A 15,287-nucleotide genomic window follows, 5' to 3' on the forward strand; every position below is an offset into this window, starting at 1 on the left:
ATCTGCAATAACATTTTCTTTCCCCTTGACATGTTGTATGTCTAATGAATACTCCTGAAGAAGTAGACTCCATCTTGTCAATCTCTGATTTTTATCTTTAAACTTACTAAGGAATTTCAGTGGGTTATGATCGGTATAAATGACTATGGGGTCAAAACCAGAACACAAATAAAATGAAAAATGCTGTAAACCCAAAATCAAGGCCAAAAGCTCTTTCTCAATAGTTGAGTAGTTCTTTTGAGGTGGAGTGAACTTCTTACTGTAATAAGATACAGGGTGTTCAATACCCTGATCATCCTCTTGCAGCAAAACAGCCCCAGCTCCTATATCACTTGCATCAACATCCATCTTAGAAGGCTTAGCAAAATTTGGAGTAGCGAGCACTAGCTGACTTAATAGGATAGCTTTAAGTTTGCAGAAAGAGGATTCACAGTTATCGGTCCAGACAAATTTAACTCCCTTTTTCAGTAGGTCTGTAAGTGGTGATACAAGAATTGAAAAGTTAAGAACAAATCTCCTGTAATAACCTACCATTCCCAAAAATCTTTGTAGCTCTTTCCTACTTTTAGGTCTGGGAAGATCACTTATAACCTGAACCTTAGCTCCTGGTGGTGCAACATGTCCATCACCAATTACGTACCCAAGGTACTGAACTTTAGCTTGACCAAACTCACACTTTGATAAATTAGCTACAAGATTAGCCTGAACCAAACGCTCAAGAAATTTACTGACATGGCATAGATGATCTTTCCAGTTGTCACTGAAGATTAATACATCATCAATATAAACAACACACCCCGCCAAACCCTCTGTTACAACATTCATGAGCTTCTGAAATGTGGCTTGTGCATTCTTCATACCATATGGCATTACAGAACATGCAAAAGTCTTTCCTAGTGTTACAAAACATGAGATCTCCCTAGCACGTTCAGTCATAGGTACTTGCCAGTATCCCTTTAACAAATCAAAATTACTTATGTACCTAGCCTTTCCAATCTTGTCTCTGCAATCTTCCACACGAGGGAGAGGGTAAGTGTCTGTTTTGGTTATCTGATTAACACGTCTGTAGTCGATGCAAAGCCGCTGTGACCCACCTGGCTTAGGGACTAGAGTGACAGGAGAACTCCACTCGCTCTGACAGGGCTCAATCATCTTGTGGTCCAACAGGTAGCCAAGCTCCTTCTAGATGAGAGGAACTTTCACTGGGTTCACACGGTAGGGAGGCAGTTTAATTGGCTTTGTGTCTCCAACATCGACATCTTGCATCAACACAGTGGTTCTTCCTGGAGTGGCACGGAACACTTGCGGGTACTCCTGCAGTAATGCCGAAAACTCCTGCCTTTCCTCGGGAGCTAGATAAGAAAGCTTAGTCTGGAGATCATTCATGATATCAGGATTCTTCCCCAAACTATCACTCAGGCTCATGCTGCATGGGAGAGCTTCACTTGCAGACTCGGGTGGAACAGCTACAGTGCAGACTGGGTTATTTTCGTCCCGCCTATGATATAGCTTTAGCATGTTGATGTGACAAAGTTGCTTGTTCTTTCTACGATCTGGTGTGGCGATGACATAGTTGACATCACTGAGTTTCTTCTCCACGTAATAAGGACCACTAAAATTGGCTTGAAGAGGTTGCCCATGCACCAGTAGCAGAATCAAAACCTGATCTCCTGGCTGAAAGTGGCGTAACCTGGACTTCTTATCATACCAAGTCCTCATCTTCTCCTGAGCAGCTCCTAAATTCTCTCTCGCCAGCTGTAAAGCATTGGACAGCCGTTCTTTGAACCTCATCACATACTCCAGCAGGTTGATGTCATCTTCCTCCAACAGCCAGCATTCCTTGAGTAGCTTAAGGGGTCCTCTTACTTCATGGCCAAACAGTAGTTCAAAGGGTGAGAAGCCCAGTGATTCATTTGGAGATTCTCTTGCGGCAAATAAAACGAATGGAAGACCTTTATCCCAGTCTTTCTGATGTTCCAAACAGTATTTCTTGAGCATCGATTTGAGTGTTTGATGATATCTCTCCAATGCTCCTTGGGTCTGGGGATGGTAAGCTGAAGACGTGATCTGGGTGATGCCCAACTCTTTCAGAGACTGCTTGAAAACATTTGACATGAAATTACTTCCCCGGTCTGACTGTACCTCCTTGGGCAGACCGAACTTTGTGAAGAACCCTAGCATTTCCTTAACCACGTTCTTTGCTGAGATATATCTAAGTGGAATGGCTTCAGGATAACGAGTAGCCATATCAATCAGGGTCAACACATAAGAAAATCCTGAAGAAGTCTTAGGAAGAGGGCCCACAATATCCACCAACACACGGGTGAAAGGCGCCTCAAAAGGAGGAATGGGAACTAGAGGTGCAACCTTTTCGGTCTGATTACACTTCCCCACAACTTGACAGGTGTGACAAGACTTACAATACCAGGAAACATCCCTGAAGATACCTGGCCAGTAGAAGTGTTTCAAAATGCGTGCCACAGTCTTCTTCATTCCAAGGTGTCCTGCCAAACTGGAATCATGAGCCACTCTAATGATATCCTGCCTACAGACACGAGGGATGACAGCTTGATGTACAACCTCCCATTCACAGTCGGCTGATGCTGTTGGGGGTCTCCACTTCCTCATAAGTACTCCTGACTTTATATAATAACAAGTAGAAGCACCAGCTGATTCTTCCTCACTGCAAGCAGAGTTAGCTAGACCTTTCAACTCAGGGTCAGCAACCTGCAACTCAACCAACTTTTGACGAGACAAATTATCAACACTACGGGGTACTGCCTCATTTGGTGAGTGGTCCAAATTAGCAAGAAAAGTGTCAGCTAGGATAACATCATCATCATCATTATCCTTTAAGTCACCAGTAACTTAAGACTTAGCCCTAGTGACAGCACATGCAGAGAACACATCAGGGACATCACAATCCTGGGTCGCAGCCACTGGCTCACTAGACAACTGAGGAGCTGGACACACTTGACTTCCACCAATATCATTTCTAAGTAAGAAAGTTACACCTGACATTGGGAGTGTCTCAACCAACCCAACCATAACGGAACCATTAACAAAACCAGACTCTAAATTCACTCTGCACAGAGGGACAGAGAAGTAATTATTCCCTACACCTTGTAAGATTACAGTTTCATCAGAGGAATTAACATTAGAGCCTAGAACACTGGTCAGCATAAGGGATTGGCAAGCACCTGTATCACGATATATTTTAACTGATTTCCTGTCATTATTGTCCAGAGGACTGACAAAACCATCAGACAGGAAATTAGCACATGAACTCTTGAGAGTGTCACCCATGTTACTGCTCAAAAGAGGAGCTCCATCATGAGAATTTAATTTACCCCTCAAAGCAGGTTCAGTTAACTCAGTTAAAGACTTCTGGGAACTCTCAAGGGTGGACACTAGACCAATTGACTGAATATTTAAAGACTCCTTTTTGCTCACATCACGCTGTCTCCTGAAACATTTCTCCGTAGTATGACCAAGCTTACTACAATAAGTACATTTACTTTTCTGAAATCTAGAGGTGAAGCTGATATTTACTTCCTGAAAAAAATCATCTTTATTCTCTTTCCTGTTACCTGTACTCTGAGTAGAGGCAACGTACTTACTCTCAGCTTTCCTTTTTTCTCTAGAGTATCTCTTGTGAGTGAGAACATATTCATCAGCTAAGACTGCAGCATCAGACAAATTATCTATTCTTTTCTCATCAAGATATAGGCTTACATCTTTATTAATACACCTTTTGAAGTCCTCCAGCAAAATCATCTGCTTAAATTAATTTTGTCAAAATCAGAATCCACATTCTTAGAATTTAACCACTGCTCTAACAGATCTTCTTTGATTTTTGCATACTCAACATGGGATTGCTTATCTTTCTTATAAGTTGTCCTAAATTTTACTCTATAGGCTTCAGAAACAAGCTCATAGGCCTTAAGAATCAAGCTCTTAACTACATCATAATTATCAGATTGATCCTGAGGCAAAGATGCATAAGTTACTTGAGCTTTACCGGTGAGAACAGTTTGAAGGAGTACTGGCCAATACTTTTTGGACCAATTAAAACCTGTAGCTACCCTCTCAAACATCTGAAAATACTTTGTTAAATCAGATTCATTAAAAGGAGGGACAAGTTTAACATTTTTAGCCACATCAAAATCATCAGAGCTAGATGATCCAGTTCCACCTTGTTTCATGCGATACTCATGGTCTGCCTGAATCCTAGCAAGTTCAGTTTGTGCCTGAGCCTGTACCTGTGCCTCCTGAATACGAGCCTGAGCTTCAGCCTCCTTAGCATTTGCCTGAAATTCAGCCTCCTGAATACGAGCCTGAGCCTCCGCCTCCTTAGCCTGAGACTCAGCCTCCTTAGCACGTGCCTGAAACTCAGCCTCCTTAACACGAGCCTCCTGCAGAGCTAGCTGTAACTTAGCTATTTCAATCTGCGTTTGCTCATTTAGAGGAGTTACATTAAACAAGCTTTTATTAATCATGCCAACAATTTGATCTTTAGAATGATGAGAGTGAACTGCAATTCCCAATTGTTGTTCATTCTTTGTTCTGTTTTCTACATCACACACTGTTTGCACATTTGACAAAAAATCTTAGGCTTCATGAAGCGTAGTAATAGTAGACATTATGAATAAATCACAGTCACAAAATATCGAGCAATATCCTTATGATAATATCCTGAATATCCTGATAAGAGGTCGCCAAATTTATGTTACGGAACAGAGAAAGATAATGTACACTTTAAGTGAGAATACTAAAAATCACTACTGTCCCGTAAAGTTCCGGGTTCAAAACAAAAGAGTTAGGTAAAATTACAAGTTAAAGTTTAATGCTCAAACTAACAACTAAACATTCAGGACTCATAAGGATAATGTAATGGCAAAAAACAAGTTAAATATATGGTTAACTGCAATAGCCTCTATTAACACGAAATTAGCAAGAGTAAATTTATCTAAGTCAGCCCTGATAAAATGAGAAAACCAGGTAATACTCAGTGAATGCAAGATATATTATTACAGATACAAAATATTGTTACCACTGGCTGACAATATGAATTACAAAAACTTTACTAGGCCTACAAATTAACACCTTACGCTACACAGCACAAGAAGAAATGTAATAACAGTTATACTCAAATTACACAGCTGCTAGATGGTTGGAGACTTCCTGAGCACTCACAATAACAACAACTGTACAGGGGAGGACAGAGATGTGAACAAAATGAGGAGTAGATCTAAGTGGCAATTAATGCAGAGACTGAGCTCATTATATAGGGGCCAGCAGAGCTTGATACAACTTGTAAGAAGGACGCGCAAATGAAGCCATAGGGGACAAAGAGTTGACAATCCTGCTCTGAACAACAGAAAGAACGACTTACTCTACTATAAGGGTAGAAGGGGGGAGTGAGGTAGAACACGCTTGTGATCAAACATGCAGCATACTGTACGTTAGAATTACGCAAAGGATGATGAAATCATCGGCTATGTAACAACGTACATATATATATATATATATAGCGGCCAGGTTGTGTCCCCCCCCTGTGGCGGGGGGACACAACCTGGCCGCACTATCGGGTGGTACTACTACTCTGCGGCCAGGTTGTGTTAGGAAGAATACTGCCACCGTATTCCCTGCGTGTCGTAAAAGGCGACTAAAAGGGGCGGGGGTGAGGGGACTAGGGACCCCCTCCTCTGTTTTGTAGTTCCTAAAAAGAGACAGGCCAGAGAAAGGGATGGGGATGGAGTTATCCTCGTACCCTGAAGATTGGGTCTATGAATGTGCGTGGATGTAGTACGATTGAGGCTAAAAGGGAGGAGATTGGGAGAATGTTTGTGAGAAGAAAGTTGGATGTGTTAGGTTTGAGTGAAACGAAGATGAAAGGGAAGGGGGAATCTATGTTTGGAAGTGTGAATGGAAGATTGTCAGGTGTTGATAGAGGAAGGGCAAGAGAAGGTGTGGCCTTGTTAGTGAGTCCGGAAGTTCAGCAATGTGTGATTGAATGGAAGGAGGTGTCATCGAGACTGATGTGGGTGAAAGCGAAATTTGAACGTGAGTTGTGGGTGTTTGTGAGTGCATATGGGCCTGGTAGTGAAAGGGATGAACAAGAGAGGGAGTCTTTCTGGAATGATGTTGATGAGTGTCTGCAGAGTTTTGAAGCGAATGTGAATGTGGTAATGATGGGAGATCTGAATGCTAGAGTGGGAAATGTAGTAGTTGAAGGTGTAGTTGGTATGCATGGTGTGCCTGGAAGAAATGAAAATGGGGAACGAATGATAGCGATGTGTGTTGAGCGAGAGATGGTGATTGGGAATACGCTGTTTGAGAAGAAAGATATTTATAAGTATACATGGGTGAGACAGGAGGGTGGAAGGGTTGTTGATAGAGCCTTGATGGACTATGTGGTTGTGTCTAGGAATGTAATAGGAAGATTGTTGGATGTGAGAGTTCTGAGAGGGGAGGGTGGAGGTATGTCTGACCACTACCTGGTGGAGGGAAAGTTAAGAGTAGGAAAGAGATGGATGAGAGCTAGGAGGGTTAGGTGTGGCAGGGAGGTTTTGAAAGTGAGTGAGTTGGATAAAAGAGAGAAAAGATAGAGTATCAGGAGAAATTGAAAGATGAGTGGAACGCAGTGAAAGATCGGGAAAATGGCAGCGTGGCGGAGGAATGGCAGTTGTTTAAGAGTGCTGTGGTGGGGCATGCAGAAGAGGTGTGTGGTGTGAGACGTGTGGGTGGTGGTGTAAGAAAAGGAAGTGAATGGTGGTGCGAGGAAGTAAGTATGGCTGTGGCTGAGAAGAGACGTGCATATGAAGTGTGGCTGCAGAGGAAGGATGAGATGTCATATGAAAGGTATAAGGAAAAGAGGAATAGAGCGAGAAGGGCTGTGTGTGATGCTAAAGTGGCAGCAGATGAGAGGTGGGGTAGGCGGCTGACAGAGAATTTTCAGCAGAATAAGAAAATGTTTTGGAAGGAGGTGAAAAGGGTGCGAAAGGGAGAGTCTGGGAAGGAAGAACGAGTAAAATCAGAGGATGGAAGGATGTTAATTGAGATGGATGCAGTAAGGAAGAGATGGGCAGAGTATTTTGAAAGATTGTTAAATGTAGAGGAGGAAAGGGTGCTGAGATTGTGGCGGATGGAAGGGTGCAAGGTATAAATGTGTTGGGAGAGTTGAATGATTCCTTGATCACGAAGGAGGAAGTGGAGAAGGCAGTAAAGGAGATGAAAACAGGGAAAGCTGCAGGTATGGATGGGTGTGCTGTGGAATGCCTGAAGGGTGGTGGAGTGACTATTGTTGACTGGTTAGTAAGATTGTTGAATGTGTGCTTTGAGAAAGGTATGGTGCCAATTGACTGGGCAAGTGCTTGTGTGGTCCCGTTGTATAAAGGCAAGGGTGATAAGTATGAATGTACTAGCTTTAGGGGTATAAGTCTGTTGAGTGTTGTAGGTAAGGTGTATGGTAGAGTGTTAATTATGAGAGTTAGAGAGGGTACAGAGGGAGTGATTAGTGATGAGCAGTGTGGCTTTAGGAGAGGGAGGGGATGCGTTGATCAGGTGTTTGCTGTGAGACAAGTGTGTGAAAAGTATTTAGCGAAAGGCAAGGATGTGTTTTGGGCATTTATGGATTTAGAGAAAGCGTATGATAGAATTGATAGGAGGCTTTGTGGACTGTTTTAAGATTGTATGGACTTGATGGTAGGTTACTAAAAGGGGTGAAAAGTTTTTATGTAAATAGTAGAGCGTGTGTAAGAGTGGGAAATGCTGTGAGTGATTGGTTTCCTGTGAGAGTGGGGCTGCGACAGGGATGTGTGATGTCGCCTTGGTTGTTTAATATTTACATGGATGGTGTTGTAAGGGAGGTGAATGCAAGAGTTTTAGGTGGTCTGAGTCTGGTAAATGTTGATGGAGGAGAGTGGAATCTGAAGCAGCTGCTGTTTGCAGATGATACTGCACTGGTGACTGATTCAGAGGAGAGATTGAGACAGTTGGTAGAGGAGTTTGGAAGGGTGTGTGAAAGGAGGAAATTGAAAGTAAATGAGAATAAGAGTAAAGTGATGAAGTGTACGAGGTTGATAGATGGTAGGGGGATGAATATAGTTTTGAATGGTGAGTTGCTTGAGGAGGTAGATTGTTTTAAATATCTAGGGTCACATGTTGCTGTGGATGGAAGAATAGATGCAGAAGTGAAGTTTAGAATAAATGAAGTAGGAAAGGTGCTGGGAGGAATGAAAAAAGTGTTTAAATGTCGTTCGCTTAGAATGGATGTAAAGAGAAGGCTGTATGAGGGTGTTGTGGTACCGACTGCATTATATGGGGCTGAAACATGGAATATGGGTGTAGCAGAGAGGAAAAGTTTGAATGTAATGGAGATGAGATGTCTGAGGAGTATGTGTGGAGTGACGCGTATGGATCGGGTGCGAAATGATGAAGTGCGAAGGAGAACTGGAGTTGTTCGGAGATGGCTGGCAGAGTTGAGCAGAGGGTGTTGCAATGGTTTGGGCATATGGAGAGAATGGATAATGAGCGACATTGGTGAAAAAAGATAACTAGATCTGATGTGAGAGGTGTAAGGCTGAGAGGAAGACCATGAATAGGATGGATGGACAGTGTGAAGAGAGCGCTGGATGCGAGAGGGATGTCTGTTGAGCAAGGAAGAGTGGCTGTGCGTGACAGAAATAAATGGAGAGAAATTGTGAATGAATAAGTGATGACGCAGCCCTGAGGGGATATTCTCCCGCATTTGGTCTGATCAGCTAGTCAGGTCAGGTGCGGGTAAGGGGATGGGTCTGTTATGATGTGGCAGGGGTAAACCAGTTCTGCTGTCGGGCCCTGCTGCGGATGTCACTGATTGCATTGCCCAGTTGACCCTTGTGCGGTGTGGTGCGGTGAGGATCTGTCCGTTCTCCCCTTTGGGGCTAAGATGCGAATGAATGTGTTTGAATGGATGAGTAAATGGAGAGTGAGTCATCCTGTCTCGGCTACCTCCCTTTCCTTGGGGGAAGCAGCCTAGGTATATAGAGAGAATATATATATATATATATATATATATATATACATATATATATTTGCCTTAATGACCAGGGTCTTCGGCTCCAATGGTCGATAGGCAAAAAAAAAAAAAAAAAAAACAGAGAGGGGGGACTTTTATGCATTGCTGCACAGGGTGTAGACGTGTTTTCATCTGCTCTCTCCTCTAGCTCTGTAGGGCCTCCTCACCGGCATTAGTTATTTTTTATCACCCTTCTGGCTAGCTAGTTCCTCATATTCCTCCCCTACCTTTAGGTAGGTACAGTAGGTGTCTGTGCCCTTATACTGAGATTACCTTTGCTTACTCGCCCATGGAGGGTCCACCCCACTGATCACTCTGGGGTATGAATAAACATGGTCGGGCCTCCCTGGAATGGTTTGAAAGGGCAACCTCAGACTTAGGTGTTTCATCCCAGATTGATTGTCCCTTGCTTGCTCTTCTCCTTCTTCCCACTTCCCCCGTCAGGAGGGAGTCGTTACTATGACGGACGCCCTTTCCGCCTCCCCCCCCCCTCAGGGGGGAAGGTGGTCCTGACCGACCCCAGAATGGTATATGGACTGACAGCCCCCAGACAGAACGGCCCCAGACTCGTTTGCCTCGCAACATCAGTGTCTATAATGCCGAATTTGTAATCATCACTGGTCTAGATTCCACTCCCTTGAGCAGTCTCAATCCCTTCATGATCAAGAAGGTTATAGATGACTGGGCTGGGGTCGTGGAACGAGTTTAAAAACTTGCGAACGGAGACCTCCTTGTAAAGACTTGCAGTTCATCCCAAGTTAAGGACTTGTTGAAGTTGTGCAAGTTTCTTTGCTATGATGTTGAGGCCAAGATCACAACTTCCATGAATTCCTGCAAGGGTGTTATCACTTGCAGGGATCTCATGGTGATGAGTGAAGAAGAGATTATAGAGGAACTTCCTTAGAAAGATGTCATCGATGCTAGATTCATCAACAGATTTTCGGAATGTGTCAGGACAAAGACTGCACCTATTGTTTTGACTTTTGGTAAAGTGTCACTGCCTAGCCATGTAAAAATCCGTTATGAAGTTGTTCGTGAGTGGCCATATATCCCCAACCCTCTACGTTTTTTGAAATGCCAGTTGTATGGGCATGGTGCCAAGACTTGTCGGGCTTCCCAGCCAGTATGTGGCAAGTGTGCAAGCCAGGTTCATGATGCAGAACATTGCACATGAGACAGTATGTTGTTTTCACTGCAAGGGCACTCACTCCACTTCCTCTAGGGACTGTCCCAAGTGGAAGGAGGAGAAGGTCTGCACGGTGAAGGCAACTGAGGGTATTTCCTACTATGAAGCTAGGAAAAAGGTGAAGGAGTTGCATGCAACTCCCACGCCGAATGGGTCCTATGATTCGGCGGTAATGTCCCGTCCTGTGATGTGCCCTGTTGAGACAGACTGACCTTGTCCTTCACCCTCTTGCCACTCACAGTACCTCTCCATCTCGGCCTCCCGTCCACTCCAACTCTATCACTGATATCCCTAAGGTTTCGACATATTCTCAGGCTGTTGCTGCCTCTCTATCAGTACGGCCTAAACCGAACTTTGACAAGCCTAGTAAGAGTAAAATTACCACCCTTACAAAACAGTCACATCCTCATGTTCTTCTAGTTCTTACTCCAGCGAGGGAGAGAAAGGTTAGCTCTTCCTCAGGGGAGTCTGGGAGCCTAGTTATTGATGAAAATATGGAGGTTTCTGTAAACAACCACCGGGCTAGGCCCCCAGGGTAGTCGCTCGCCTGCGGGTGGCAAAAAAAGACTAGCACACTGGCCCCCAACGTAAATCTTAAACTGTCACTATCACTATATTACAGTGGAATTGTAGAGATGATAGGAATAAATTACAAAATATAGCAATCTTGCTTTCAGTACACAGGCCAGATGTTGTTTGTTTACAGGAGACGCACCTGGAGGATCATCTTGATCCTCCACTGTTCCAACACTACCACTCGTATAGAAGATATGAAGGTCACGGAGTTGTCATATACACACACAAATCACACCCACAAACGCAAGTGATTCTAAATTCTACTCCGGAAGCTGTCGCGTGCAGAGTAAAATTTAATAACACGTATCTGTCTATTTGCTCTCTGTACTGTCCTCCACATGGCCTCATTGATAGTGATGCTTTAAATTCACTCTTTGAACATCTTAAGTTAGCGTTGGGCAACTTTAACGCCCATCAATATCAACGGGGTAGCTTGAGGATCGATGGTTGTGGGGAGCAAATAGTTGACCTAATACTACAGTCCAACCTCTGTCTTCTGAACGATGGTAGCGCGACACGTGTAGGTGATTGTACTGGTAACTTTTTGGCCGTTAACTTATCTCTGGCCTCCCCTGGTATACATCAAGATTTCTCATGGGACCCTTATGACGACTCCTTGGAAAGTGATCATTTACCCATCTGTCTTTCTTATACATGCGACATTGTTTTGGACCCTCCACCCCCAATATTTAACTATAAGAAAGCAGATTGGGGATCCTTCTCAAGGATCGCCAGTGTAGATATATGTGGGGAGTCCATAGATGTTAAGGTCGAAAATCTAACCAATTCCATAAAACACACAGCTGCAGCTGCTGTTCCCAATAATTCTACAGTTCATGCGAAGCACCGAGCACATTGGTGGATGCTGGATTGCTGACAAGCATTAAGGAAACGCAATAGGAGATACAGGCTTTTTAATATTCAGCCTACTGAGGAAAATTTTATTGCATACAAACAGGCACGGGCTGAGGCAAGGAGAATAATAAGAAGGGCCAAACGTGACTCCCGGTGGTCCTTTGTGTCCATGGTGACTCGTACTACAACATTAAGTAAAGTCTGGTCCACTATAAGAATATTAAATAATAAAAGCCCATACTTGCCTGTGACCACCCTGCAGGTGAACAACACCATCTATGACGATCCCGTGGACGTTGCTAACATCCTCACCAGGAGTTTTTCTCATGTAAGTAGCTTAGCCAATTACGACCTGCATTTCCAACATCATCAATGCACGGCTGAGCTACAGATAATAGACTTTGCCACAGAAGACGTAGACTCCCTGTACAACCAAGAGTTTATGCTAGATGAACTGCTCCTTGCCCTTAAATGACACCAGCCCTGGACCAGACACCATCACGTACAGTATGATCCAGCATCTTAATCAGGACAATCTGATTAAGATGTTATCATTGTACAATGAGATTTGGGCATCTCAAACGTTCCCAAACTCATGGCACTTTGTGCACATCATACTGATACCCAAAGAGGCTGGTCGTCCTATGAATCCCACTTCATTTCGTCCTATTGTGTTGACTTCTTGTCTATATATGGTCATGGAATGAATGGTAAACAATAGGCTTCTTTTTGTTTTTGAGTCGAAGAATTTGTTAAATGATCAACAATGTGGCTTCCGTAAATACAGAAGTTCTCTAGATCATTTAATGAATTTGGAGCATTGTATTGCAGAGGCATTTGCCAATAAAGAATTCATGATAGGGGTGTTCTTGAACATCCATAAGGCCTATGACATGACATGGAGACACGGTATACTAATGATGCTCTATGCTTATGGTTTAAGAGGAAGTTTGCCTATTTTTATTTCAAATTTCTTAAGGGACAGGACTTTCTCTGTCAAATTGCCCCGTAACGTAACATCGGATACTCTTATCCAGGAAAACGGGGTGCAGCAGGGAAGAGTGCTTAGTCCCACTTTATTTAGCATTATGATCAATGATATTCTGTCATCAGCTCCCATCCCGAGGAATCTTAACCCGCGGCGTCCCGTCGACGTGAATTAACGTCCACACGTTTTGTCACTGCCAATCCCGTTGACGTACATAACCGCGAATCAATTGCAGGGTCCCTAATTTGCACAACTTTCAATTTTCGCAAGTGATTTTTGGCACGTATACACGGGACACCTTCCTCTACAAGATGCCAGGCAGGGACAATGCCTTACCCAGCATGACCTCCTCTCCCCCCTGCATGCCCTTTTCTCAGCAATTCACCTGTTATCAGCAACGTGGCCAGTAAAGCCATGTCATGCCATGGTACGAAATTCAGGGCCAGAGTGATTCCCCAATCGATGACAATGTGAAGGACAAACATTAGAGGAAGAAACAGTCAGAAATAATGATCAGGTAATGTGGCAAAAAAAGGTCAGGAATGGTGATGAGTTAGTGAGTGAAACAATGCTTATAATGCCTATATTACCGTTTGAAAACCAATATACTCTCGTACTACATATAAATTCGTACCAAATAAATAAATAAATACCGTTTATGAGTGGTGTGGAATACTTATCCTCCCATAGAACTCTTTTTCTTTGCACCCAGCCTGATAGAAAACCCTGTAAGGTAAGGAGGTATTACTACATGGATCGAGTATTTTAAACCTCAGGTGAGCGATTTCTCTATGAATTTTCGATGTTTCTCACCAAAAGCGGAGGTTTGAGCCAAAAAAAAAAAAAAAATCCAAAAATGGTGGGGATTGGGGGAAGTCAGTGGTGGAAAAGTGGTCGGGATGGGGCGGGTAAAATACTCGCTCCACGCTGATGATTGTGCAATATGGCACTCTTCCCATAATGCACAATTTTCGGTTGGGCGGATTCAAGCAGCCCTTGACTCCGTCCACCAATGGGCCTTGCAGTGGGGATTTAAGTTTTCCATCCTTAAGTGTGCCACTGTAGTTTTTATGACTCGTAACGTACCTAATTTGTGCTTACCTCCGGGTAATCAGGTGGTACCTTTTCAGAATTCTGTAAAGTTTTGGGGAATACATTTTGATCATCGACTGAACTTCAAAATTCACGTTAATAATTTGCTTGTTCGTTGTGATAAACCATTAAATGTCCTCAAGTACCTAGCAGGTACTACATGGGGTGCCGACAGATAATCTTTATTAATTTTTTTTAATAGATAATGAATGGAGGAAGGAAAATCAAAGAGAGAAAAAAAAAAAAAAAGTCCATGGGCCTAAATGCATCCTCCATTCATAAAATATTTATAACAACTGGATTCGAATTGGAGTGAATTAAATGTCTGTGGGAAACAACTCCCAGGAAGTGAATTCCAGAGAGTAGTAGTTCTGGGGATAAATGAATTTTGATAAGCAGATGTTCCGCACTGAGGGGGAGAGAGTGTGAATTCATGGCTGCTCCCAGCTGCCCGAGTATTTCGGGAGAAAATGTGAAGGGGAGGAACAATTGAAGCCAGTTCGTCAGAACACTTATGGTAAAAAATATCTATAAAATAATGCTAAAGAAGCAACATCTCTATGTACTGACAATGGAGGAAGGTTTTGCGTGATGGCAGGATTATTGATTAATCTAATGGCTTTGTTTTGAATTTTTTTCCAACTGCCTCAATGCAACTGCTCCACATCCACTCCACAGTGGTGAACAGTATTCGATCTGAAAACGCACGTGACTTTTGTATATTGTGGCCAACTGCTTGTCAGTGAAGAACTCACGAACTCTGTACATTAGTCCCAATTTTTTGGAAGCATTTTTAGCAAGGGATTTAACATAAGCTGTCCAGCTTAGGTAGGGGTTTAGAGTAACACCTAGGATATCAATTTTAGTGGATATGGGAATAATGACATCATTTAAAATTATGTAAGAGTCTGAGGGATTCTTTCTGTTGGAGAAATTAATGTATTTAGTTTTCTGAGCATTAATTGAGACCAGATTGGTTTGTCTCCATTGATTAATTTTAGAAAGGTCCTGGTTCAGAGAAATTGCTGTGTTTATTTGGGAATTTATAATATCAAATTGTGTAAAGGAGGTATTAAATTATGTTAAGACTCCATATTATAATTATAAATCATAATAGATAGAGAGATAAATAGATAGATAGACAGCTCTATGCGAGCCTGGGAATGGGAAATGATCTTGCAAATTACACTGAGGAAAGCTGACGACAGATTACGAAGTGGCCAGTAAGGAGATGAAGCAGTTAGTTGTCAGCAATCCACCGGTGAACAAAGCCTTAGTGACCATACACACACATACACATATAGTCACACACAGGCTTCTAGAACTTTCCACTCACAAGGAACACACGTGATACGTCTCCTGTTTCACCAGAATTTAGGAAAGAGAGGGCAGAAAGAAGCTAGCTATAGAACAGACAGGTCGCAGGAAGAAGGGCTTAGCAACTTGAGAGAGAGACAGAGAGAGCGAGACAGAGAGATAGCAAGCGGGACTCTACTTTATACTCCGCTCTGTGTGAGAGACTTTGTTAA

The sequence above is a fragment of the Coenobita brevimanus genome, chromosome 19, assembly GCF_032717465.1.
Source record: "Coenobita brevimanus isolate Jiangsu-jjx chromosome 19, ASM3271746v2, whole genome shotgun sequence".
Lineage (NCBI taxonomy): Eukaryota > Metazoa > Arthropoda > Malacostraca > Decapoda > Coenobitidae > Coenobita > Coenobita brevimanus.